The 25,640-nt window shown below is 37.7% G+C and overlaps 3 long non-coding RNA genes across 3 annotated transcripts in view; 2 read left to right on the plus strand and 1 right to left on the minus strand.

Moving 5' to 3' along the window:
* The window catches only part of LOC118155691, a 36,955-nt gene extending 14,573 nt beyond the window's left edge, over nucleotides 1–22,382 (plus strand). Inside the window, exon 3 of the long non-coding RNA XR_004745971.1 lies at nucleotides 22,221–22,382. This is a non-coding gene — a long non-coding RNA (uncharacterized LOC118155691). The remainder of the gene's footprint in view (nucleotides 1–22,220) is intronic.
* On the plus strand, nucleotides 4,111–5,820 carry LOC118155679. Its single transcript, XR_004745964.1, has 2 exons — nucleotides 4,111–4,227; nucleotides 4,631–5,820. It is a non-coding gene; the product is annotated as an uncharacterized LOC118155679 (long non-coding RNA).
* LOC118155656 overlaps nucleotides 18,961–25,640 on the minus strand; it is a 111,688-nt gene continuing 105,008 nt past the window's right edge. The window contains exons 7-9 of the long non-coding RNA XR_004745939.1: nucleotides 23,963–23,997; nucleotides 22,214–22,362; nucleotides 18,961–19,283 (exon numbers count right to left, since the gene is read on the minus strand). This is a non-coding gene — a long non-coding RNA (uncharacterized LOC118155656). The remainder of the gene's footprint in view (nucleotides 19,284–22,213; nucleotides 22,363–23,962; nucleotides 23,998–25,640) is intronic.

A 25,640-nucleotide genomic window follows, 5' to 3' on the forward strand; every position in this document is an offset into this window, starting at 1 on the left:
AGGGGGTTCATATGGATTTGCTTTCTTATTTATAAATAATTCGTGGATATAAATAAAATTAAAGGAAGAGACTCAAATATTTTATGTAAGTGTCCAGATTTTTCAGTGTAGAGGAAAGCATTCTGTTTTACAAATACATATGAAAGAACTAGATTTCTCATAGAGGATCTTTAAAATATATTTTTTTCTAGCTACTTTACTTTGCACATGCACTTGTCTAAATAAAGCATAGAGAGTAAGTATTACAGGTCTGCCAATTTCAGAGTAGTTATAAATCTTAAATGTGCAACCCTCTGCCAGATTGTACCTAACTCAGAACATCTATAACCATATGCTACTTTGCTCTATAAATGGCATTACTCAAATATGGAAGCAATATAGTTAAATAAATTCCTTCATTAACACCCGAAAAGAAAGAGAAAGAGAGTGGGAGTGAGCATGAGCATGTGCCCGTGTGCGCACACAGGAGATAAAGGGGAAAATACACTTATGGACCTTTAAAGGCTATCCAAAATAGCCTTAAAAACAGGTGATAAAAATGGCAATTATGAACTCATCCTGAACAATTCCAGGTACTACAAGAATTTAAATACGAACCCTGGAAATCTTCACGTCCAAATTCACATTGCTAAGACAGTCAGGAAAGGCAATTGCAATGAGCTACAGTTACTGAAGATCATCACATAGTTACCTCAAGAATATTAGTCAAGAAAGGCGAGCGTGTACACTGGTGCACAGGCGTACGAGTGGCAAAAAAACCCACGGCCGTGTTACCAGCTCCGCTGTAACTGCTCTGCACACTGATGTTTAACAACGCTGCAAGCACGCTGAAATATAAAATAGATGTGAAAAAACTTGCACCGCCCAACTTTGTTCGTATCTTTCCTTTCCTTGAGCTTCTATTAAAAAAAAAAAAAAAAAAAAAAGAGGTGGGGAGAGGGGGAGAATTGCCATTGAAGCACGAAGCTACATTACAATCAATGAAGGCGCAACTGGCACAAGTCCTAGAACATTTGCATTCAGAAATAAAAGCTGTGATCGACCTTTGTCTGCGCAGAAAAGGAAGCTTCGCCGGCTTTCGACAGCCGAGCGAAGGGAGGGGCCGGCTTGGCAAGGAGGGAGAATAACCCCCACCGAAAATAAAATAAAATAAATCCCAAGCGCACCGGGGACAGGAAGCCCCGGGGGTGTTGAGCCCCGCGTCTCTCCGGCAGGCGGCTGGAGGCGAGGGGCAGCGCGGTGCACGCCGACTTTCCAAAACTTGCTGCTGCCGCCCCGCGGGGCTCGGGCAGGGGGCAGCCCAGTGCCGACTCACGGCTTCACTTCGCAGGAAGGAGAGGCAGGCAGGCAAGCGGCGAGCCGGCGGCTTCCCCCGGGCACACGCAAGCCTGCGAGGAAAGGCAAGCGGTCCTTACCTCGGCGGCTCCTCCGCATGCTGCCCCTGCCACAAGTGCCCCTGCTGCCAGCTCCCCGCGACAACAATGGGAGGCTGCGAGGGGTGGCATGGAGGGGAAGGGAAGGGAGAGAGGAGGGAGAAGGGGAGGGAGGGAGAGAGGGAGGGGAAAGAGAGAAGCGTGTTAAGCTTGTCTGGTAGTTAACAAGTCTTGAATGAAGAATGTTAGCAAACAGACAAACAGCATGTCTGATGCATGCTAATAGTCCTGGCTTCACCGCTGACACTATGAATTATTCAGCAGAGAGGAAGGAGGAAAGGAGGAAAAAAAAAAAAAAAAAAAGGCACCCTCCACCCTGCCTTCACGCTTTCAAACATCTGCAGAGAAAACGAGAATAAAAGTATACCGCAACTCTCCCCTTTCAACCCACGGCTACGGAAATATTCCGAAAAAAAAAAGGCCGGCTAGGCACCACCACTCTCGCCAGGGCTGCCTCTCAGAGATCTGCGACTCCTATTTTTGTTGGCTATTAATTCCACCCCCCTTCTCCCCCCCACTTTATCGCCTATTTTACTTCTTTTGTCTAGGAGCTGGCACCTGTCCCACATCCCCTCTTCCCTCCTCAGCAGGGAGAGGCTCGCAGGGACGAGGTAGCCTTTGTACCTCCTGTCCCCACAGCAGTCCTTTCCCCCCCCCCCCCCCCGTTTCCATTTCAGATTGCAAGGGGCTTGGAGGGACATCAGCCGCCCTATTTCACGTTATCTCTATAACTTAAAACCACTAAAAATATATTCCTACTAAAGAGAAAGAGAAAGCCAGAGAACTAGTGGCTTGTTCTGTAGGCAGCACTGTGCACTGATGATTGGGGGGGGAGAAAGGGGGGGGGGGAACCACAAGTAAAAGGCTTCGTTCTCACAGCATACAAACTAGCAAAGCCCGATTCATCGCTCAGTCAAAGAAATCAATTTCTTTAACCAAGGAAAAAGAGACGGAGAAGAGAGGGAGAGAGAGAAAAGGATCAGCGGAGGGGAAAATACTTGGAGCTTTAACCTCCACATTGCAATGTACAGTACAGCCAAGCAAAGCCCAGAAGAGATGATGGAAAATTAGCCCAGCTCTTAAACATTGAAAGATGAGGGTTAAATAAAGCAGAGAGAGGAAGGAAAAGAAAAAAAAATAAAAGAAAGAAAATAATAAAAAAGCTCCTATTTTCCTATTTGCAGCAATTTTAAAAGTTCTGCTCTGGCAAAGGCCGTCTGAAGGGGAGGCCCTTGCAGCAGGAATGCGAGCAGCAGCAGCCTTTTTTTCCAGAGTCCAGCCTCCCCCTTGCGAGCGACTGGAGCAATCTGGCTCGGCGAGAGGAGGAGGAGGAGGAGGAGGAGGAGGAGGAGGAGGAGGAGGAGGACGTGAGCTAGCGAAACGCAGAGGACCAGAGCTGATGATGAAAAAGAGGCACGGCACTGCGTGAGCAGGCTCGGCCTTAGCGCCCGCGGCCCGGGTTCAGGCCCAGAGCCGGGGTGGGCCAGGGCCCTGGGAAGAAACGAAGCGACACCGCGCCGGGATCCACAGCGACGCAGCCTGGCTAATGAAGCTTTTAACTGGGGGGTGGGATAGAAGTGAAGGCCCTACGAAAATATCTTCCGGGATTTGGGGGGGGAGGGGGGGGGGAGCGCCGGGTTCCTCTGATTTGCCTCACCTAGGTATGGTAAAGCACTACGTGAGGACTGCTAAACTGCGGCACGAAAAACGCACCAAACTGCAAATGGAGATTCAGAGGAGGAGGGGAGAAAGAGAGGAGAAAAATAAAAAGTAAATGCTGTATGTGACAAAAAAGCTCGGTGATTTTGTTTTCTCATGCCCTTACTTCTAAACCAGCTGCACAGCCAAGCACAGGCTGCTTGGCCCTTATAACTATCTTGGCACAGAGTCAAAAGCTGATAAGCATTTGGGCGAGACAGCTCAACTGCTGTGCTGGAAGAAAAACAGCTGCCATGATTGCTGTTTGATTGAGAGCGCTTACACATACTCACACAAAAACATATCAGACTGCAAAGATGGGCCACAAATGCCTGAGGATTCAGCTTCAGAGGAGAAATGCACATTTCCCCCCCGCGCCCGCGCCCTTTTTTTTTAAAAAAAAAAAAGTTTTATATAGGTTTTCCTCCATCCGCCCTCCCCCCCCCTCCTTTTTTAAAGAAAACGTACTGCGTAGACTTGCTTTTCTTCTTCCCATCCCCCCTCCATAACCTCAAGCAAACTCAAGGAATCGTGCCAAAAGTCCCGTTGCTAGTTACCAAGTGCATTTTTTAAACGTCCCTTTGATACTTCTTTCCTTCATGCTTGCCATGGAATATGCAAGTAAGATAATCTTTCCATTACTTATAAAAAGTAATTAAAAAAGGAAAGGAACGTCTAGCGAAACCTTCCTTTTTTTTTTTTTTTTTTTTCTCTTTCTCTGAAGGGGCAAAAGAAGGGAAACGAGGGGGAGAATAATAATTTTTCTCTTTGCAGAGTCCAACATTTGGCTTTTTCCATTTGTGGCAGATCACTGTAACGCTATTGTAAAACAACTTCCTCCCCCTTTTGGCTCTGGTTCCAGAAGCTGCTAGGCTAAGTTCATAGCACAAACTTTTTTTCCCCCTTGCTGAAGAAGAGAGACAAAAAAAAAAAAAAAAAAAAAACTTTTTTTTTTTTTTTTTTTTTTTTTTTGCAAATTTGCAAATTATTTTCCCCCTTTTAAGGCTAATGGACTCATAAGGTGAACTCATGGAAGCTCTTAAGAATGTTACACAAGAGACAACGCTATCTCAGCTGGATAATTCGAGCTGAAAAGGTGGGATCATTATAACTGTACGTGTGTCTGTGTATGTCCATGCATTTTAATTCTGTAATTTTAAGTTGCAAGTCTTAATACCATCAGGTGGATAACGAGCTAAGCTGCTTCATCTGTTGTACTAATTTGTGTATCTATCGTAGCACAGATCATTGGTTTAGCATATAGTCTCCTTCTTTCCAATTGCTTTCATTCTCTAAGGTGGCCTGCTTCTCTTTCTCCTCCCTCCCCTCCTCTAAATGCTTAGTCCGATGAAAATACCCACCTAAGGCTTCTAAACCCTTCCTGCTAGAGACTAGAGATGTTGCAGTCTCTATGCTATGAGCCAAAAAGGAGAAAATAAGGCCTCCACAACTTGCTCTCTCACGATCTCTCTTTCTCTCCCCCTCTGTTTCTCTCATAGCAACAGCATTTCTTGGTACGCCTGCTTTGGCATACATCAGCATTTCTACCCGTCCAAGTGTCCTTTTGCGTCACATCTCGCCATTTCACTCAACCAATGAGATCTCCATGTTGCAGTAAAAATATATATACTTCTTCTGTTATTGGTATATTCAAAAAAATTTTATGTGCTTTCCTAACAAAAAATGTTCTTCAGCATTTGATTTGCCCTGTGTGAAGGAAAAAAGAAAAAAGAGAGAGAGAAAGAGAGAGAGAGAGAGAGAGAGACTACAGGATTCAACCTTGAAGAGTCTTCTTTGTGGAAAATATGTTACCATAAGAAAAAAGAGGATTGTGTGGTTACTTAAGGAAAGTCATAGTTGTCCCCCTGATTTAATATTTATTTTGCTTATGCTATCATCGCTTCCCTGATGTTCTTTTAAAACAGTTAGGCAGTTTGAACTAACTGGAAAAGTCAATATTGTGTTTCTAAGACTTTGTAAAATACTCCAAGGGAAAAAAAAAAAAAAAAAAAAAAAAAAAGATATTGATGTTTTGTTCCTCTAAATATTGATCAAAAGATGATTAAAAAATGCAATGGAAAATTGAGTTTCTATTTCTCACAACTCTCAGATCCCATCCAGAGAGGCTGCTCTCCAACATTCTGCTTAGAAAGGCACGATCCTGCAAAATGGAGCAGAGGTCTTCGCAGGTTTTTTCTACGATGTATTTCCCTCTTATATAAACTTACTGTCTTCTAAAAATAAAGTATTTAAATGATCAGCTGTGGTAAGAACAGTGACAAAGCCTTAATGCTATTTACAATAGCTTGTAAAGCAGCCATCCCAAGAGCTGCATGCACTCTGCCTGATAAGGTTGCCAAAAGCAAGAATTACTAAGAACAGTGTATCCTGCATTTGACAGGACACACTTTCCACCTATACATCATAAAGTATATTAAAACCCTTTTCATTGTTTTCAGACATGACACAGTAACTGTGAATACACTCTATTAAAACACAATATTAGCTAAGCGTAGGAAGTATAGTGTGGCACGTGGATTTCTCAGAACTTGCTGGCTGTGCCACATCTTGAATGACTATTGTAGTGACATATTTAGGGAACCTCTGTTGCACATTTTTATCCAGCCTCAAATCTCAAGAAAATGCACAACCACTGGCATTCTGAGGATAATAAACATTTCTTTTGTAAGCCAAATATATGTTTTATGGTTTACCCCACCACCTTTTCTCTCTCCCTCCTTTTTTTTTTTTTTTTTTTTTTTTTTTTTAATAGTGTGAAACCACAAAATCTTTTTAATATTTATTTTTTGAGAATTACAGTAAAAATGGACTCGAGATTATCAGGATGTAGCTGACAAGATATTTAAACAGAAACTTTCCCACAAAGTTTTATGTCACACCTAGTAATTCTGAACTCTTCTTCTAACAACTGAGGTATCTGTTGTATACGGGCTGTGGAGGATATGTATTCATACATTCTAGGTAGTTAAAAAGTAAAAGCAAGCAGAACTTCTGGATAACAGACTGCAACAGATAGCCATAGTGTCCAGCTAAAACTCTTATAATTTTTGTTTAAAAATAATGACACTCGTGATAGTATTTATTTTAACAGACATGCACAGATGAGAATGTTAACCCTGCACAGAAGAGAAGAGATTACATGGGATAGTGCATTCAACAACTTTTGATGCCAATGTAATATAGAAGACAGACATATTTTTTAAGGAAGGATTAGACTCAAGTATATAAATAACTTAGCTGGCAGTGTTTTACTTGCATTTAATAGGATTTCTGAATGACTCTTCACCCTTTCTCTCGGACACTATTTTCAGCACATTATTTATTATTCTATTTATATATATAAAAATACAGACCTCCCTACTCTTTTACTTTACGTACATATCTCTTTCTCTCTCACTTTTTGTAAAAATGTGAAGGCACCTGAGTTTCATCTCTGCTTCTGCCTGTCTCATAACTGAGATAATTGTACTACATTTGGAGGGTTGAAGGTAACTCCTCTGCACAGTTGTAGCTCAGACTCATTCACTGTACGTTATCCTTCTTTACACAAGATACACAAATGCATTATATGTGTCACCATAGATGTAAAATAAGATTGCAAGTCATCTAATTTTAGGTTGCTACAGTAATAAAAAATAAGGACTCAGAAAAGCAATTAAGTGAAGTCTAGCCTGCAAGCTTTACTTAGGAGAAATGCAATTCCAAAAACAAAGGGGAGAAATTATTTCAACATTAATTATCTGTGAATAAATTGAAATTACTAAAATGGTAATATGGTGACAGTTTTGCACTGAAGTTTGTTTATACTATTACATAATTTTATAACCCTTTTCTTTACTCTTATCACAAGTTCTGTTTATTGGAAACTCATTAATAGATACTTCTGCTAATGCACTAATTTGTCTTGTATTTTAACAAGAAAAAATAGTCTACTTTTTATGCAATACAGGCAACAAACTATCTCTGAAGAGATTTGTGATTTTTTTCTTTCTAAATAATATAGATCATTTTAAAGATTGGATGTTTTCCAGTCTAACAACCTCCAGAAATGTTTAATAAAAAATTAGCAGGTATGTATCTTTTTAGAAAAATAATCCTATCAAACATGTTAGACTTTTAGGATAAAGCTATCCATGAGTGCAAACTCACTTTTTTGAATTTTTACTTATCATATCATTAAAATAATTCCAGTATATAAGAACTATCACTAAGAATAGCTATACTTAACATTTGGAGAACATTTCTATTTAAAGACACTCTTCACAAATGAAATAAATAAATAAAATAAAAGCAGTCTTGCCTATAGTTCTCTAAAGGGATCGAAGGTGCTCTGCGGGATTATACCTGTACTTCATAGAAAGGACACTTCATAGAAAGGAAGTAATTACGTATTATATAGGTTGGGAAAGTTCTATTCTATTGTTGAATTAACTCACATTAATTCCAGTGGATCAGTGGTGTATTAATTTAAGGGGGAAAAACATTCAAATACCAAATAAAGACAATTTTGAAGTAAGCAATTCCAAACTGTAAAGGCATTGCTGAAGAAGGATTTATTTCCAACATCCTTCCCTACAAAAACATAATGAAGCATTTTTCAAAAACATTTCTTTCAGTACACTGTATTTTAACAGTAATGTTTTACAGCAAACTTGGCATTAAACTGGTATCAACAGAAATGAAAATCTGGCAGTAGGACAAGTTTTTATTTATTTATTTTTATTTTTTTCAAGGAAAGGAGGCATTAAACAGTGCATGGCATTAGCAGTTTTTTAAAGAGTGTTACCAACACAATTTTGTTTATCTTGCAACTATTTATTAATTTCTAACTATACAAAGTTGTATGCCCAAAACTGATGGTATTAATATTTTGATAATATATACCATGCTTACTGATGAAAATTTACATCACAAGCAACAAATCAAAGCTCAGGATAAGATTTTATTTGTTGGCTTCTACTTATTTATCATAAATATGCTACAAAGATCCCGGAGGCTAATGTAACTGCAGCATGTATTTGTGAAGGAGGTCCAGGCTGGAAACTAAGCAGCGGTACGCTCACATCTAGTTTTATCACCAGATAAGAAGAAAGCTCCTCAGCTGTAAAGCATCACAATTTTGTTTTATTGATGATGTAACTAAGCTTTAAAATACATCCAGTTTCCCCTGATCATACCAATTCATGCTCTGACAGACTGCAGCCTATTCCTCATGCTGAGCACTGATGGTGCAGCTCCACGCTGCAGATCGCTGTCTCCTGCTCTCTTTTGGAAGCCCACGGCACTCCTGCCACCTCGGCAGGATCCGTTCACCTGGGCCGGCCTGCAGCCTCTGCAGGTGCAAATGCCCTGAAGCCCCCGGTTCCCCGCACCACTCGGAGGGTGCCCGGGGCTCTCGATCCCCGGCTACCACTCGTGGCAGGCATCAGCCAGCCCAGGAGTCAGAAATGGCCACCAAGGGTTTGTAACTCCGACAGAAAAAGCAGAGACTTCCCTCATCTGCAGGACCTCCAGCTACGCTCAGAGGGAAAAGAGACAGCACTCTTCCTAGGAAATGCCACATTTCACATGCAAAGCTCTCTCAACCTACAAATGTCAAAAGACTCTTACCATCCACTATTACTGCACCTTCGGCAGTGACTGACATCTCCAGTTCCCCAACTACAAATATTCTGTTCTGTCAATATTTTTCTCCTGAATTCACTAGGAACGTGGAGTTAAAATGAGCTATTGGATTTTAAAACACACCACCCCTCTGTTTATTTAAATGGGCAGGTCTGCTTAAAGTTGGATGCCCTGCAGAAACAGCTACTTGGGGGAGGGAGGAATTAAAAAAAAAAAAAAGGAAGAAGAGAGAAAGAAAGAGAGAAAGAGAGAGAGAGAGAGAAAGAGAGAGAGAAAGAAAGAAAAAGAGAGAAAGAAAGAGAAATAAAGAAATAAAGAAGGTAAATATCTTATTGAAAAATAATAATATGCTATTTTTTAGAGAAGGATAAGCTGCAAAAAGTAAGCAAATGCACACGATGACATCTATAATGAAAATTTTAAATTTCTTAGGTTTACAAAAAAAAAGGGGGATTAAAATACCTTCAATATTGCAAATTACTCACAGGCTTTTCAACTAGGCAAGAACTGTCAACTGACAAGTTTTGTGATATGTTAAGAGTATCTGATTTTTAATTGCAATAGGGTGCTACAGTGCTGAACAAAGTAAATTGCAGTGGGAACAAAAAAGGGAACATACCACAGAAACTGCCATGTGTGTTTTTGTATTGAAATATTAGTAAGGGTGAAAAATATTCATATGTTGAAGAAAATAAAAAGGGTTGTCCATAGTGATAACATATTCATAGCATAGTTGCAATTTAGTACATACAAAAATACTTAATCCAGAATGGTTATTGACAGAGAATTCACAGGTATTACTTTATGCGCTGAATATTAGTATCATATCTATTTTATATATGCAACTTTATTTTTACAGTTAAATATTTCTCTTTAACCCTTTAAAACTAAAATATCTGGTATGTGAGGTGCATCTTAGATTCATCTGTCTCACTTGGCTATCTAAAATATTACTGGAGTCTCAGAATGTAGCAGAGTATATTGGCACTGGTAAATTTAAATCCCTCTTACAAAAAAATCTCGTAACATGAACGATATTGACACATTACTGTTATTAACATAAAATATAATGTCAATGGTGTAATAGTCCCATTGAAAGTATTAATGTATTTATCTGTGTAGATAATACAGGCTTTACATTATTTATTGCAAGCATAGATTACGGTTGTGAAATAAAAAACACCATCTTTGATTCAATACTTTATAAAACTTGTGTTCCATGAACTGTCTTCCTGGGAATCATTTTTTTCCCCTCTGTCATGTTATACATATTATAAAGTTGTCACACTTGTATTCATTATCAAAATTCTTACACTTTGAAAGGGTGTCTAAATTTACATATTCAGCCTTAACAGTATTCTGCAGTTTTTCAGTTTTAGTAAACAAAATGCCACACACATATGCAATTTTGTATTTCCTTTGTCTAGAAATACGTATTCCCATACAGAGATACATTTAAGCATTCTGTGATACATATACACATGCATTTCACATTTGACAAAAATGACAGAATACATATAAAGATTCTTAGAAGATTTTAAGGGGCTACCACCCGACTCCCAAATACATGCTGTGAACAATGCACAGCATTATGAAACTTGCAGCAGTGGAAGTTCAAGTGAACTCCACTAACACCAGCTGCAGTCGTGCACTTTCAGCTGTGGAGCACAAAAGCAGATGTAGCAGCAAGGCCTCAGTTTGGAATATCACCATATCAACCATATCACCGTCTCTCGAACCAGTTATGTTTGTATGGAAAGAAGAGACCTTTGCATTCTGTCACCTTGGCATTAGATATCGTGTAAAATATTTTTAAAAAGAGAGTGTCATTTTGGTATTGCCAGCAAACCAGGAGTTTATGGCAAAATATATTTCTCTGTAATTTCTCATTTTACTTTGTAAAAGATTAATTAGCATCCACTGGGATTAAATGTATGCCATAATTTAATATGCATTATTTTAATGAAGCTTATTGCAACATGACAAAGCTTCTACAAACACTCTTATAAGCAAAATATTTACTTGGGTTTTTACTATGCTATCTATGCTAATAAAGTGCAATACAAATGATAACACTGGCATCACCAAAAAAAAAAAAAAATAAAAGAGAAAATTATGAAAAGCTGCTTCCAGACTTTCCTAATGAGTTATTTTTTGAGTTGTTTAAAAACACTTCCTTTTCAAAATACTGAAAATTCTCAGGGGATATCAGTGACAAATCCACGGAAATTTTAAGTTTCAAACTTAACCATTTTTTGCCAAGGCATAAATACGTGTTACTGGAGATTTTAGGTGGATTGAGATCTTAAAAGGTCAGCTCTTAATTTTATATTCCCAGAACACATTATTAACATTGCATTAATTAATTAATATTGCATTATCATGCAATCAATTTTTCTTGGTACAAATTCAAGAAAACTGCAGTGTTTTTTTCTAGTGCAAACAAGCAATTTAATAAGAAAATCATGGAAGGAAAAAAAAAAAGACAGACACATTTTGTCTCCTGGCAACAAGACAGTGAGACTCTCCCTGACTGAATTAGAAATACATCTTCTTTTCAAAAACTTTTAAAGCCAAATACCAAAATCAAAGTTGTCATCCAAAGCCTAAATAGCTTCCATCATTTAGCTGTAAGAAAAGAAAACAATTCCCCCTCCAACCAACAACTGTTTTAAAAAAATGTCATACTTCATTCTCTTCTGTGTATATGTACACACATGTATGTGTGCTGTGTGTAACATGGTAGACCTACTGATGAGATATGTATTTGTATAAGTACTTGCATAGACTCATGTTACAACAGGCTGGTAAGTGTAAAGACTATTAGAGTAAGACTGTTCTGTTTATATGATATCGCTCAGTATAAATCATACTAATTTAATAATGCAACCTAAAGGTTACTAATAAAGGGTTAAATTTGAATTTTAACAGGAAAACCGTGGGAGGCATGCTTTAGGACTAATTGTTTTTTTCTAGTTATACAAATAAATGTGGCATTTAAAGAATGCAAAATATCTAAAATGTAGCATAAGAACTATACAAAAAAAGTTCGTACTTTAACCGCATTAATTTTATCCCTTCACCATTACCATAACAGCTCACCACTACATTCAGGGAACATGTACAACCAACTACCTGTTCCGTAACTACCTGAATTTAAGACCTCATTCCCTTAATAGACCTGAAACAATTAGGGAAACTGTCATAAAGATCAGGTATTTCATCTACTAACGCACTGCACACACAAAGCAGAATTTTGTTCCAGCACTCAGCTGGCAATGCTGTAAGCTTTCAGCACATAGGGGAGAGCAAAACAGATACTTGAGATTCATTGTGGGGATCTGCAAAACACAATTTTGCTTTAACACTGTACTTACACACATGCTCAGATAGCAAATGGGTATCCCATTTGTACAGAGGAAAATTTTTATAGGAATATCAGATTTACTCTATTAGTGTTCACCTTTTACTGGCCAGCAAGTGGCCAAAACCTTAATCATGGTAAGAAATTTAATCCATTGGAAAAGACCATTTTGTGCTGGAACTACTGTGTTATTCTAGCTTTTGTCTTTGCATTTCCCTAGCAAGGAATGCCATTTTGAGGCTGTCACACATTTTTCTGTCCAAAGCAGATAATGCCTATGGAAAGCATAAGGATGGTATTCTCGTACTGTAGAAAAATGTAACAGTAGTATCACAGGGAAGAAGTATTTTTATTTTTACAGGTGCAACTAACTAAAGTCTCTCTTTTATTTTCTGTTCACCCCAATATTAATTTAAAACCCCACATATATAACTGTATGATATGCAGCTATCTATACATGCAGCATTTTGAAACTTTAACAAAATATACTTAAACATATTTATTTTTAATTCAAGTACTTCAAGGAAAGAGGTAGAAGAAGAGACTTTACCTAAAAACAAAATGGGCAAATAAGCATTTACTTGAAATGAATTTTACTAAGTTACAATGGGCCTAAATATGTATTTGGTAGTTCAGTATTTAGAAAAAGGTAAAAAAAAAAAAAAAAAAAAAAAAGTAAAGAATAGACTCAGGAATTTCTACATCTGAAGTCTGACCAAACTCATGTTCTACCAGACAGTTTTTTAATTTTTATTTTTTTTTCTTTCCTTAGAAATATAGCAAATCATTGTCCAAAGAATCAAAAAAAATAATTAAAAAATCAATGGGTAATAGAAATGGCTTCATATTAAAGGCAGGACAGGTGTATAACAGTTGCTTACAGAGGATACTTTTTAATACAAATAGTTTTTACTTAGTTTTCACTGCAGGGATTACATTTGGAAACAATTTTGATAAAGTAAGTTTAGAAAAAATAATGTAGGAGTTCACATCTCTAATTTCAGTTACATTTTTGTCTAGGAAATAAGAAAGGTCTTGAAAAGACAAAGACACAGTTAAGCTTTATAAGGTATTCTAGCTGGATAAATATGGACAGAAACAGCAATGCTAAGGACTCAAGTTCACACAGTAAAATAGACTATGCCCTGCTCTTTTCACACAAACTTTGTCAGGCATAAAGCTCTTTTTAAACAGTAGAGGGGGGAAAAAGGGAAGGAAGGAGGGAAGGAGGGAAAAGATAACTTTACCACAAATATCTTGAGAGTTTTTACTCAGGTGTATCCAAAGCGGAAAAATTCCAAAAAGCTCCACTCATTAAGAAGATTTTGGAAGAAGCACTTTTACTACCACATCTTAGATTATTTTCATACATATGTTGAAATACTTAATGCACTCAGGGAAAAAAAAAAAAAAAAAAAAAAAAGCTTTCTTTTCAAGCAGGCACATGTGGTACTTATTCTAGGGTTCCAATATAATTTTGAGGAAAAAAAAGTATAAAATTTGAATACTGGTGAAATGTTTTCTTTATTTTCATTTTACTCTAAGCAGCTATCCACATTAAAATTCCCCTACAAATCTTCAACTCCAGACAAAACATGACCCCACCAGTGCTTTAAGGCAAAACAAACAGATGAAAAACAACAACAAAAAACACACCAAAAACCAACCCCACAACAAAAATAAATGCAACTGACATTGCCTTTACACTTTCTTTATTCTTTAAAATCCTGCAGATAACAGAAAAAAAACACCACTACTGAAGAACACATGGTGAAAGCGTGTGGACCTTGTATTTTCATTAGTAAACACATTAATTTTAACTAATGAACATAAGTGAAGAATATATGCATGCTAACCTGACAATATTATTTTTATTGGACAATGGGTACAGTAAGCATAGCTTTCCCCTCCAGCTTCCATTAAAATCTAAAACTGGGAGTCTCAGGAATTTCAAATAAATTAAGGGAACAGAAGGGTTGGTTTCTGTATTGCTGTATTCAGCATCACTTGCTACTTGCATACTAACTCTGTGCTGTTCACGTTTGGCTCAGCTTTGAATGTAAGTTTTTATTAAAATGGAGTGATATTTGAGTTGCTTGGCCACTTTTTTGTTTAAATAGTTTATTTTGCTGTATTTCAGAATAAATATAAGAGCAGACAATTGGGAGTGTTTGCAAAATAACAGAACTTCAAAAAGAGTAAGGGAAATGTTACCATTTTACTTGAAATGACTGGATTAAAATGAGAGAGAGAAAGAGAAAGCAAGACAGAAAGAGAAAAAAATGTCTCATACAAGAGAGAGTTACAATACTCCGTATTGAGCAAATCCATATTGCAGCACATAATCTGAAGGAGAAGCAAAAAGAAAAAAAGAAGGCTTGGAAGTCTGCAACAGTTAAAGAAAGCAGTGTGCTCTCTTCTTCAGAGAGGAGCATGGTAGAGAAGGTAGATCTGTGCGGCAAACGCAGCAGCACTACTGGAGGTTCTCTGTCCAGCCCTGCCCTGTGAAGAGCCAGTGGAGCAGGATGCTCTGGGAAAGGCAGCGGTGCTGTGGACATCCAAGGTGGCTAAAGCCTCCTGCTCCACCAGTGTGGTATGTGTCCAAAACCATAGAGAAGAGGCAGATGAAGAAGCATCTATTGTGCAACTTCCCGCTTGTTGCTCAAGCAGCCTAAAAGGAGTCAGGAGAAACACAACTGCAGATTCCGCAGCAGCTAGTATCAGCAGCAACATCCCCAAAGCAAGCAATATCAGGTAAACCCACCCTGTACTGCATTATACCAACACAGCAGCCTGTCAGGGATTTACAGCAACATAAAAAGAGAAAAAGCCCTGAAATGCCTGAGTCTAAGAAGTAATATGTACTATAATGCACATTTTTATCGTGATGGTATGTTTAGATAGAGTTGTGTCCACAGTTGTACAAGCATCAAAGCTTATTACTATAGTATTACTTATTTTTGTGATGGCAACATTTTAATTTCACCCCATGCACACACATCCCTTCTGTGCTTAGTGCTAACCCTACTGGGCTTTAGACAACTTGCCTCTCATCAGCAATTAAGGGCTTTTTTTTTTTTCTTCCTTTTTTTTTTTTTTTGATAAAAGGAAGGAATGTGGAAAAGAAAAATTTCAACTGAAAGTTTATCTTAAGATATATGTGCAGTTTATTTTTATGATCTATCCTTTTATTTCACTGATATTACTGCTGAAGAAGAAAAACATATAGAGGTGAAAAAATAATAAATATTTTCCAGTGAAAGGTGATGGTTTCCTGTGCAAATTTTCCAGATAATTTATCTCAGTTACTATGTTTGTATATGTCTACCGGTCACAGCAATTAAAACTGAGATGAATCACAATCTGCCATCAATTGCTTTTGAGGCCAACAACTAAAACAAAACAAAAACCAGTATTTTTTTGCATAAAATTAATTATAAATGTGAGGAATCCCTAGTTCACTTTGGCTTAGTATCCTACACTTAATTAAGCTTGGTTTCACAAACCTCTGTGTGTCTATTTATGTCACACAACACAAAGAAAGTGTTATGTGAAAGGTGATAAGTACAATCTGATAGGACACAGCATCACGTTTCCTTGCAAGCTGAATAACAATGTTTGAAAACAGTAATACTTTGAGATGCAGCTCTGACCTTGGAGGCCTAAGTTCAATGCTGCAACTGCCACGCAGTTTTTCTCATAAAAGAAAGAGAAATTTTGCATTTTTGCCCTCACCTAACACACCTACCCTTGGAAAAGGCTGGTGGGGGGAAGAAGAGAAAGGATTAAAAAAAAAAAAAAAAAAAAAAGGGAAGGAAAAAGAGCCAAGGCCCCAAGCAGCGTGACTGAGTCTCTGGTGGCAGGGCGGCAGGCCTCAGCGAGGGAGAGTCACGGCATCTCCGCGGCACGGCCCGGTACGCTGCCATTCCCCGCCAGCACGCGCCGAAATTAGTTCTCGATTTTGTGGTGGCCCTCGGAGAGCAATTCCCATTGAGCGGGGAACAAAGGCCGCGACCCCGGGGTCAGAGTGTAATGCAGGAAGCATGACCTCCCCTTTGTTCACAACAGCACTGTTTACTCTGCCTAAGTAAAGATCACCAATACATTAACTAAAGAGGATTTAAAAGGTCATATCCCCAGGGATGGAGCTCATGCAAGTGGCAACTCTTCAGTCACTAAATTATTCCACTTTTTTTCTTCCCTCCACTCCTTTAAAATAGAGACACCTTCAGCCGCCAAGGCTCAATGGTGTATTATTTCCTGGGCAAAAATACATACAAAATTCATGCAGTCTTCCTTTGAAATCCAGGCTTCTTTCTGCACAGTTAAGTGCGCTGTTTTGAAGTTGTTTTTAAAGTTAAGCAACATATATTAAGTGAAAATGACCACCTCAGTACACTTCATTTTCACAACTCCTTTTGAAAAGTTGAGTTGATTTATGAAACTGTTTGGGTCTTAAAACAGTTATTAAAAAGTATAATCCTTTGTAGCTATCATAAACGTGAATTTCAAAATAAGCTGCAGTATACAAATCAAAAGTGCCTGATGCTGGAGAATATAACAGGAGGGAAGGGGAAGGGGAATACACTGCCTATGAGAAATCATGTATGCTGCTAGCTAAGCTTCATCAGGCTATATAAGCACTTACCTTTTGCTGTTGAGCTGTTACTAACTTTTAAAAATATCTTAGAACAATATTGTTGTTAAATTTGGGATATATCAACAGAAGCATCTCCTGGAACAGCTGCATTAATGCTGTGTTGGTAACACACAGGAACCAACATGGACAGTTAGCACACTGGACTGTCATCTTCCCATTCTCGCCTCTAATGCTGTGGCCTGTTGGACTATCCCAAATTTCTGCTTTGTGCCTTGGCTTCCTCATCTGTGGTGATACTGCTCACCAGGATGCAGTAGATTGTTGCCATCTACTCAGCCAGGCTGGGAGAAAGAACACAGGGAAGGGAGTGGTTTAGACAAAGATACTTTCCCTTTGACCGTCACTGAGAAACACTTCTGATGAGGCTAAACGTTGCTAAAGTCTCCAGAAGAAACTTACTCCAGGAGTAAGGCCAGACATAGGGATATGCTGGTCAAAGTCTTTGGAGCAGGGAGCTCAGCACCTTAGACAGACCCCACAGGGGCCAAATGCAGGTGGAATGAGCACTACATTACCCACCGTGCCAGCAGATCTTGCAAGGAGGCCCAGGAGTGCCAGGCTCCAAAACAAGGTCCTGCAGCAGCACAATACAAGACTTAACTACATGAACTATATGAGACAGGAGTGAGGGTGTCCTTCAGTTCTCAGACACTTTGTGCAAAAGAGCTATTTTTGAATCCAGCACAACACATGCAGCTTTCTAGTCTCTAGGAACATGAATTAATGCATGAAATGTCTCATTCCAGATGTAGCAAGCTGGGGTCTCATTATATCCAGCCTGCATGTACACTCTGCCCCTTCCACTCTCTTACTAGCCCTGCATCCTCAAAAAACAGGCAGGATGAAGAAGGAAGATTCTTTGCACTCCTCCTCAGGATATTTAAGAAGTAACTTCTCATGTTTGCAGGCTTCTTCATAGCAGGAACCCATGCATTTCAAATTGTTTTATAAGGATCTGAAGAGAGAAATGAAATCAAGAATCCAATAAAAATAACATTACATTTGCTTTATTGTATTTTCTGTTCATGAAAACTCGCCACCACTGTTCCTCACTCCTGCTGTTTCTGGTCTTTCCTTACCCCAGTAGAAAGAGATTGAAATTACTGTCATCAAGATAACTGAAAGGAAAAAGCCTTTGTAGCACCCATGTCACACTGGAACGCATAAGGCTCACCAATGAGACAGATGGCTCACATCTGATTCCAAAGTGGCCAAACATAAAAGGAGAAACTTCCAGACCATGTGTTTGCATCAAGACTGGTGACTTTCCCACCGCAGGTGGGTGAAAGACTGGCACTCCTATATGTTTTCTCACCTCTCCACTTCTGTGTCCAGAAGCTCTGTATCAATTCATCCAATTTCCAGTGACTGCTGTTCCCCAAAATCTACTACAAAATTCCTAGATTTATATTGGGCTTTTTATTACACCAGGGGTCAAAGAAAAAACAGTGGAGACAGAAAGCCTTGACAGACAAGTTTAGAAAAGTCAGTGTCCGTAGCAAAACAAGCACCTTAAGAAAAGCAAAACTATATAACAGGTATTTAAAATAAACTACTTGGAAATCCACTGCTATATTGTCATGTTATATGTTTATCAGATCTTCCCACTGACTTACATGGAAACACACTACTTTTATGCATGAAAGATTATGCAGACATAGCATATCAGTCAGAAATAAAGGCTAACAAAATCTCTAAACACAGAAGTAGTAGGTGGACAAGGGCAAACTGCGTACTGAGAAAAGCTCTGTAATAGGTTGAGACAAAGAGGTACCTTTTCCCAAAACCAAACAGCACTGAACTGAAACTAGTAGGACAAATAATATACATAGAAAGTAATATTTAAAATCAAGATTAGGAGCTTAAGGACTGAACTAAAGAATCAAAGACATAAGGACAATTTATTGACATAGAAGCAGGAAGACTGCACAACAATTGTCCGGTAGGTTTGAAATAGTACTGGGAAACAAAGGGAGTGAATAAAGAGGAGGGAAACACTACAGACAAGATAATAGCTGATTATGATGGGGAGATGTTTAGTCATGCAAAAGAGTAAACTCACCCTTTCTCACTCTGTATGACCATATTAGCATTTCTTGATAGCTGGGTTCTTGATCAAGAGTATTAAAAAAAAAAAAAAAAAGAAAAAAGAAAAAAAGCTCTATACCCACTAATTCTCCAAAGGAAACTCAAGGCTATACCTCCTTCAGCCTGTATGTCCTTCATTTTGCAGTTCTTTCTCCTTCACACCAGCTAACAGCACTACCTATAGCCAAAAAGGGAAGTAAAACTACACTCTAAGAAGTTATGGAATAAAATGTTCCTTCTCTAGAACAGGAAGAGAGTTGGAGGAAATGTGACTCGGTGACACAGTTCTTGCACAGTACACTTCTGGGCAGAGCAATTGATCCTACCTCTCTCAATGCCCAGAAATCCAGGCAGATACAGAGGCAGCCTTTAGTTTAGAAAGAAGTTGTCAGGCCTATCATAGGAGGAAACAAACAAAGTGATATTAAAGTGATCAAATCATTTTCTGAACCCTCTAGACCACAACTCCCATTAATCTGTTCTTCTGTAAGTAAAGGCTGAGAAAGCAGCTGATAAAATAGAAAGTGATGAAATAACTGGATAAACTAAAAGATGAGACATTCTGAGGAGTAACATACACATAAAGGAACTCTGAGGCAGCTCAAGGTTGAGGTTAGCATTTCCAAAAAAATGCACTCTCCTACCTGGAATTAAAGGGTATCACTCCTTAAAAATAGTCACAAATAATGGTCCAGATTACATGCCAATGAATTCTAGTATCTAGTAAACTGGTTGGAAGGCTACTTTAAAATATTATAACCTGAATGTCTAAACAGAGATTACCTAATGGAGAGAAAAACAACATTGCTAACATAATGAAAAATGTCTTTTTTAAATTGGACTGGATCCACAGAAGAAATTATTATTTATTTGGCCTTTCAAAAAGGCTTTGATAACATGACTTGTATAGACCATAAAGAAAACAGAGTAATCATAAGCAAAAGTTAGACTCATGATTAAAAATGAGCCAAGCAGTCAAAAGCAAGATGTGGGAATAAAAAGACATTTTAGAAGGAAAAGGTTAACAGTTGTTGCATGCAGAAGCCACACTTGCATCAGCTTTTAGTATCTATTTAGATGCTGGAAAAATCAGCTGTAAAACATAGGGGCAATGTTGACACGTGGAGTGTATTTGGGTTACTGAAGAGGTTTAACAAAGTTGAGCAAATGTAAAACACTATGATAAATATTTATTTTATAATTACTAAAGAAGTCATACTGCAACACTCTTGACAAAGGGGAAAGACCTGGGTGCCATCACAACAAGTTAGCAAAATCTTTCACATATATGCAGCACTGTCAAAAAAAATAAAAAATAGATAAAATTTATAATGCATGCAAAAAAGCTCAGAAAACTAAAATGAAAATACCACTTTCCAGTGTATATATGCCAGTAAAATACCTTCAAGGAGAATGCTGTCTACAGTTCTTTTTAGCTTACCTCATTAAAGCTACAGAACTAACAGGAGTGTAAGTGCGGGTTACAAAAATGATTTTTCTCTCAAGAAGACAGCCATAAAACAAGAGAAAGTGACTAAACTGTTATCAAGCATGTAAGCAACTAGGAACACAGAGATGCACACTTTTGAAACCAGAACTGTACACTGACTTTTTTTTTAAACCTATTTCCAGTCTTGGACAGGAGACCATTCAAGGAAATTAAACAAGCAGCAAGTTTAAACTACAGGTCTATATGATCTTACAAAGTACAGGCTGAGCACTTGGAAATCAGTGCCATGGTACATTATGAAGGGACATTGGTGTGACTTTGAAAGAACACAGTTCTATGTGCAGCCATCAAAAATATAGCGTTCAATGGGACTGTTTGCTTGAAAGACACTTGCGCAAAGCCATAACAAAGCCATTGGCCAAGGTATCTAGCTGGCCTGCTTTCTGACAAGGACAGGGTATTCCAGAAGGATCAGATGTTGGTCCTTTTTGCCATGCATTCCCTTACCAATCAACCCCCTGTAAGAACCGTCAGGGTAGACTTAGCATTAATTAGACTGTGAATCTAATCCAATGCAGTAACTTCTACATTTAAGTGTTTCATATGCCCAAAAGCAGTAACAACAACAACAACAAAATCTCAGGAAGTACACTGTAATAAAAATGAAATAATTAATCCTCTAAGATAGCTACTGTGCCTGATACAATTCTACAAATGTATTGCCCAAACTTCACAGAAATACTTAAAATGTACATATGTTGAGTTAGCCAGCTGCTTTTCCTCTCTCTCAATAATTAGCAAGAACTTATAAGATACTGTTTTACCATACAAAAGTGCTTCCTTGTTTATTTTATTATCTTTTTTTCCCCCACGCACACATCACTACATGCAAAGAAACATTTGGTAATTATTCCAAAATGCGTGTCAGGTGCTGGCACTTGTACAGTCGTTTGCTACACTTAGCCTTCAGTCTTGTAGCTAACAATTCACCATAAATGTGATACTTCCCCACAACCCACATGCTGCTGCTCTTCAAAGGAAAACAAGAATATATAATCAAGAGATGATGAGCTCAAATATAAGACAGGAGATCATGGAATAGATTCTGTAATCACACCTAAGTGGTTATATTACCAAAGAAGTTTCTGCAGCACCACCTTCACTCATAGCATCAGTAAGTCACACATTTTCAAAATACTTGAATAACATTTGATGCAGCAGAGGAAGAAGTAGAGTGGTAATACCACACCACTAAAGAAAAATAACTAACATTTATTACATAAAATTAAGAATGTAAGTAAGCATTATTAACAAACAGCCCTTGTACACAGTGTAACCCAAGTTTTAAAACATATAATATTACTAGAAATGCTGTCGACAAATCTCACCCCTCAAGAATTTTTTGCTTTAAAATATTCTCTAAATCTCATTCCAACCTTTCATGGTCATGTAGTTTCAGTACTAATATAAAAAAAAACACAGAGGAAACTGTGTATATACGTGCCAGTTTAGGGGCTAATGCTGCAGCATTGTGCATGGAAATAAAAATTAAGAACTAGTTACAGACCCACTTTAGAGTCTACAAGATCAGCCCTTTGGTGGATATTTGCAATAAATGAAACATCAAACAATTTTCCTTATTGGTCTGAAAATGTTGGAACTATTTTTTGGGGGGGGGGTTGTCATTAGTGAAAGAGTCGAGAAATCTGGGGCAAAACGAAATGCAAATAAAGCTGCTGAACTCGAGTAAGAGCCGACCATCCTTTATAAATATGCATTAATATAGAATTAATGAATAAGGATTAAGAAATAACAGGATTACATGCTTACTTGATTTCTCATTTTAAAAAAAATAATAAAAAAAACTGTTTTACCGAAAAGCATTCTTCATTTTGTAATGATGAAGGACCACAACTTCAAAGCCAATCCCTGTCTGCATGTCCAGGCCCTCTAAAAGCAGCAGCCACACCCTCATCTTCCTCATTTTTTTCCACTGACCATGAAATACATTCTAAGCCAGGCACTGAAAAAAAAAAAAGAAACTTAAATACATTTTTAATGGGCACCAGATACCACATGGCTGATTTAATTAAGCAGATTAAAAACTAGTAAGTATATTTGCACACATATATTTGTATTTTCTGTTTCATTTCAAAGAAACATCATCACAAGAAACATCATTAAGAAGTGTTCCGTACTGATGGCAGATATGAGCCATCTTGCTCTTCTAGAATTTAATATAGCACTTATTTCACTGGCTCTGGAAAAAAAAATAAAATAAATATCACAGATCTGAGGCTTTTCAGAGTATCTTGGGACAAGCCTACTGACTTTGCAATGGAAACCAACACAAGACAAGCTTTGAAAAATGTTCCAGAGGTTCTCTCTTCAGTCAGTGGGGTTGCATGGATTTTAATCTGGGAAGATCTGTTTAACTTGGATTTTATTACAGTGGGAAAAAAAAAAAAAAAAAAGCAATATTTGAATAAAACTTTCTCAGCTTATATATCACTCAACCTCACCCAGACTATTAAACTATTTGGATCACTGTACCTTTAACAGAGTCAGTATAATAATGCAGAGTAGCACCCAACATGTACTTACTGTTGTTGTATTTCATAAAATTTATTTCATCAATAACTCTACGGTACTTAGAACATTATAGAAATAGATTGTTGCTATAAACTGTTTTGAATATTGTATCATCTGCTGACTTTAATTTATTATTTAAATGACACAGTAATTATAGTACATTTCATATTCTATTTAACCACATAGAACAGAAATGCATAGTAATAAACTACTTTTTCCAGTACTTTAAAAACAAAACAAACAAAAAAACACTTATATTCAAATAATCAGCTCCATCACTCAACAACAACAAAAAATACGTATTTAGGGGTAAATATGCACAAAGATACTATTGTTCAATTACTATTAGGGCTGTGAAAATAATATTAAAATAAGCTGCTTGTTTATTTAATTTAGAACTAAACATGTGACCAGAATCTGCATGTTAATGCTGTATTTCCCAAAAGAGCAAATTGATATCAAAATAAAAATGTTATATTAAGACATGTTAGTGGGATAACAACATATAACATAGGTAGTGTATGATGCCAAATGCAAAAGAATTTTGTAATCTCACTACCTACTAATTTATTCATGTATGATTCCTCAGAAAAATACTCTTATGAATAAAGTATATACTTTCAGTATCAGTAAGGCTGTTCAGAGGCATTTACATAGTCCTACATCATAATAGGTTACAAATATACAATTTTGAAATCTTGAAGACTGCATAATACAAGGTTACATACAGTACACTTGATGTATACACACGTGTGCATATAGTAAAATACAATTAACTTGAAGAATGACATCAATGCTGTAGTGTTTATAGACATGCTTATTCATGCAGATTTTTCTTCCCTCTTAACTGCAAAGTATTAGGCGATACATGTACCTTTCACCATACTGGAATGCTCTGGTACACAGCACTGACTTTTAAATCCAAATACAGCAAGCAAAATGTTAGCCTGTCAGTATTTTACTGGCCTGTAACACTGACCCCCAGCTAAGCCCTCCCATCCACATACTCTGTGTCAGAAAAGCTCACTTACTCCATACTGCTTGCATTCATATATTCAAAGGTGCTCTGCATGAAAGGAAGCGGCAATCCAAGGGTTAACACACACACAAAAAAAATCCCCAGCCATACTGAAGACCTTGCAGGAAAAATAAAATGTTCAGCAGATAATGCCCCACAAAAACCAAACAGATGATGTAGTGTCCCAGCATTGCCTGGATACCAGTTTGGGATTTAGGCAGCCTTGGATTACATGGTCTATTCCCTTGAAAATCTAGCCCACAGTTCCTGTACTGTTTTCTACCAATACTGCATCCAAATTGTGACTAAACACCTCATTATGCTTCTCTGGAACTATCTGAAGCAAACATATTGTCCAGTTTTATGTGGCACCTAAAAGCAGGGTGGAAAAGAGGCTATTTTCCTTCCAGAACTGCACTGAAATGACAGACAGTAAATTCTGCGCACAAGCTTGAGTGATCACTGAATGTCCCCCTTTTTCTGCAATAGGCAACAGGTGACAAAACACAGCCCCCAACCTTCAACTTAAAAAAAAAATAAATAAAAGGTACCTCCTCATCTACAAGATATCTACAATAAAGCTTTCATTTTTTTATTATTAAAATTTTGAGAAGAGGTTTAACTGGGCCCCTACATTGGCTTCACAAATTAAATGCCTTTTGTAACATTCATTTGCAGATTGTAGATGTTTCATTTAAAGAAAATCCAGTTCTCCCAGTTACAAATAATAACCAGTGACTTTAGGTAACAATCCAGTACTGACAGATCTTACAAGAGAAAAAAGCAAACTGTTAAAGCATTTTCAAAGCAGCTCTATGTCTCAAATACTTGACTACAACCTCTTTATCCATTAACTTGCTAATTGATCTTAAATACATAGATGAATTATGAGGCAATAACCTCCAATTTTCTTAACTCTTACTCCAAATATTATATCCTGATTTATGAATATTTGAAATATTTCATTTGCTGCTTATGGCACTTAAACAGTTAAACTAATTTATGAGAAGAATACCACATTAAAGATTCCTGCTATTTTCTTATTGAAGCTTCACCACTTCAAAAAGCATTTCTTCCATCTGTTATTATTTAGAAGTGGTCTTCCTTTGTGAACTGGATGTGTCACTACAGTTCACAAGGCCATGATCGCAGCCAGGTTTCTTTGCCCATCTCCATGTTACTCATTAAATAATTTCATTCTGCTACGTACATAAGCAGCTGTTCAAGTGCAAGTGATGACTTTGCGTTCAGTCGCCCCACACACTTCAACCTGAAAGCCTTTAAGAAATAAAAATCATGAGGCTAGACAAACGATCAGTTTCTACCACTGGCCATTTCTTGAGGTTTACATTGCTCCCGGTGACAGCCTTTCTCAAGCAGCAGCACGCTATGCTCCAGCAGTACACCTGTGCCCCTTTTAGGCAAACCCCCACCACTGGTGTAACGAACTGTTAAGGGCAGGCTGCTGATTAAAACCACTTCGATTCTGCTAAAACCTATTTTGCAATTGAAAATGAGCTGCCTTTAAGGGCGCTAGTTCATGAAATATTTAAACACTTACATATAGCTTTGTAATTCAAAAGCTCTGCATGTCTTCTCTCTACAAAAATACAGATTTGCAGCACCAGGGAAGAGTACCCAGTGCAGCAGATGGTTAAAACCCTGCATCATTTTTAATAGCCTTAAGCGCA

The sequence above is a fragment of the Oxyura jamaicensis genome, chromosome 1 (assembly GCF_011077185.1).
Source record: "Oxyura jamaicensis isolate SHBP4307 breed ruddy duck chromosome 1, BPBGC_Ojam_1.0, whole genome shotgun sequence".
Classification (NCBI taxonomy): Eukaryota; Metazoa; Chordata; class Aves; order Anseriformes; family Anatidae; genus Oxyura; species Oxyura jamaicensis.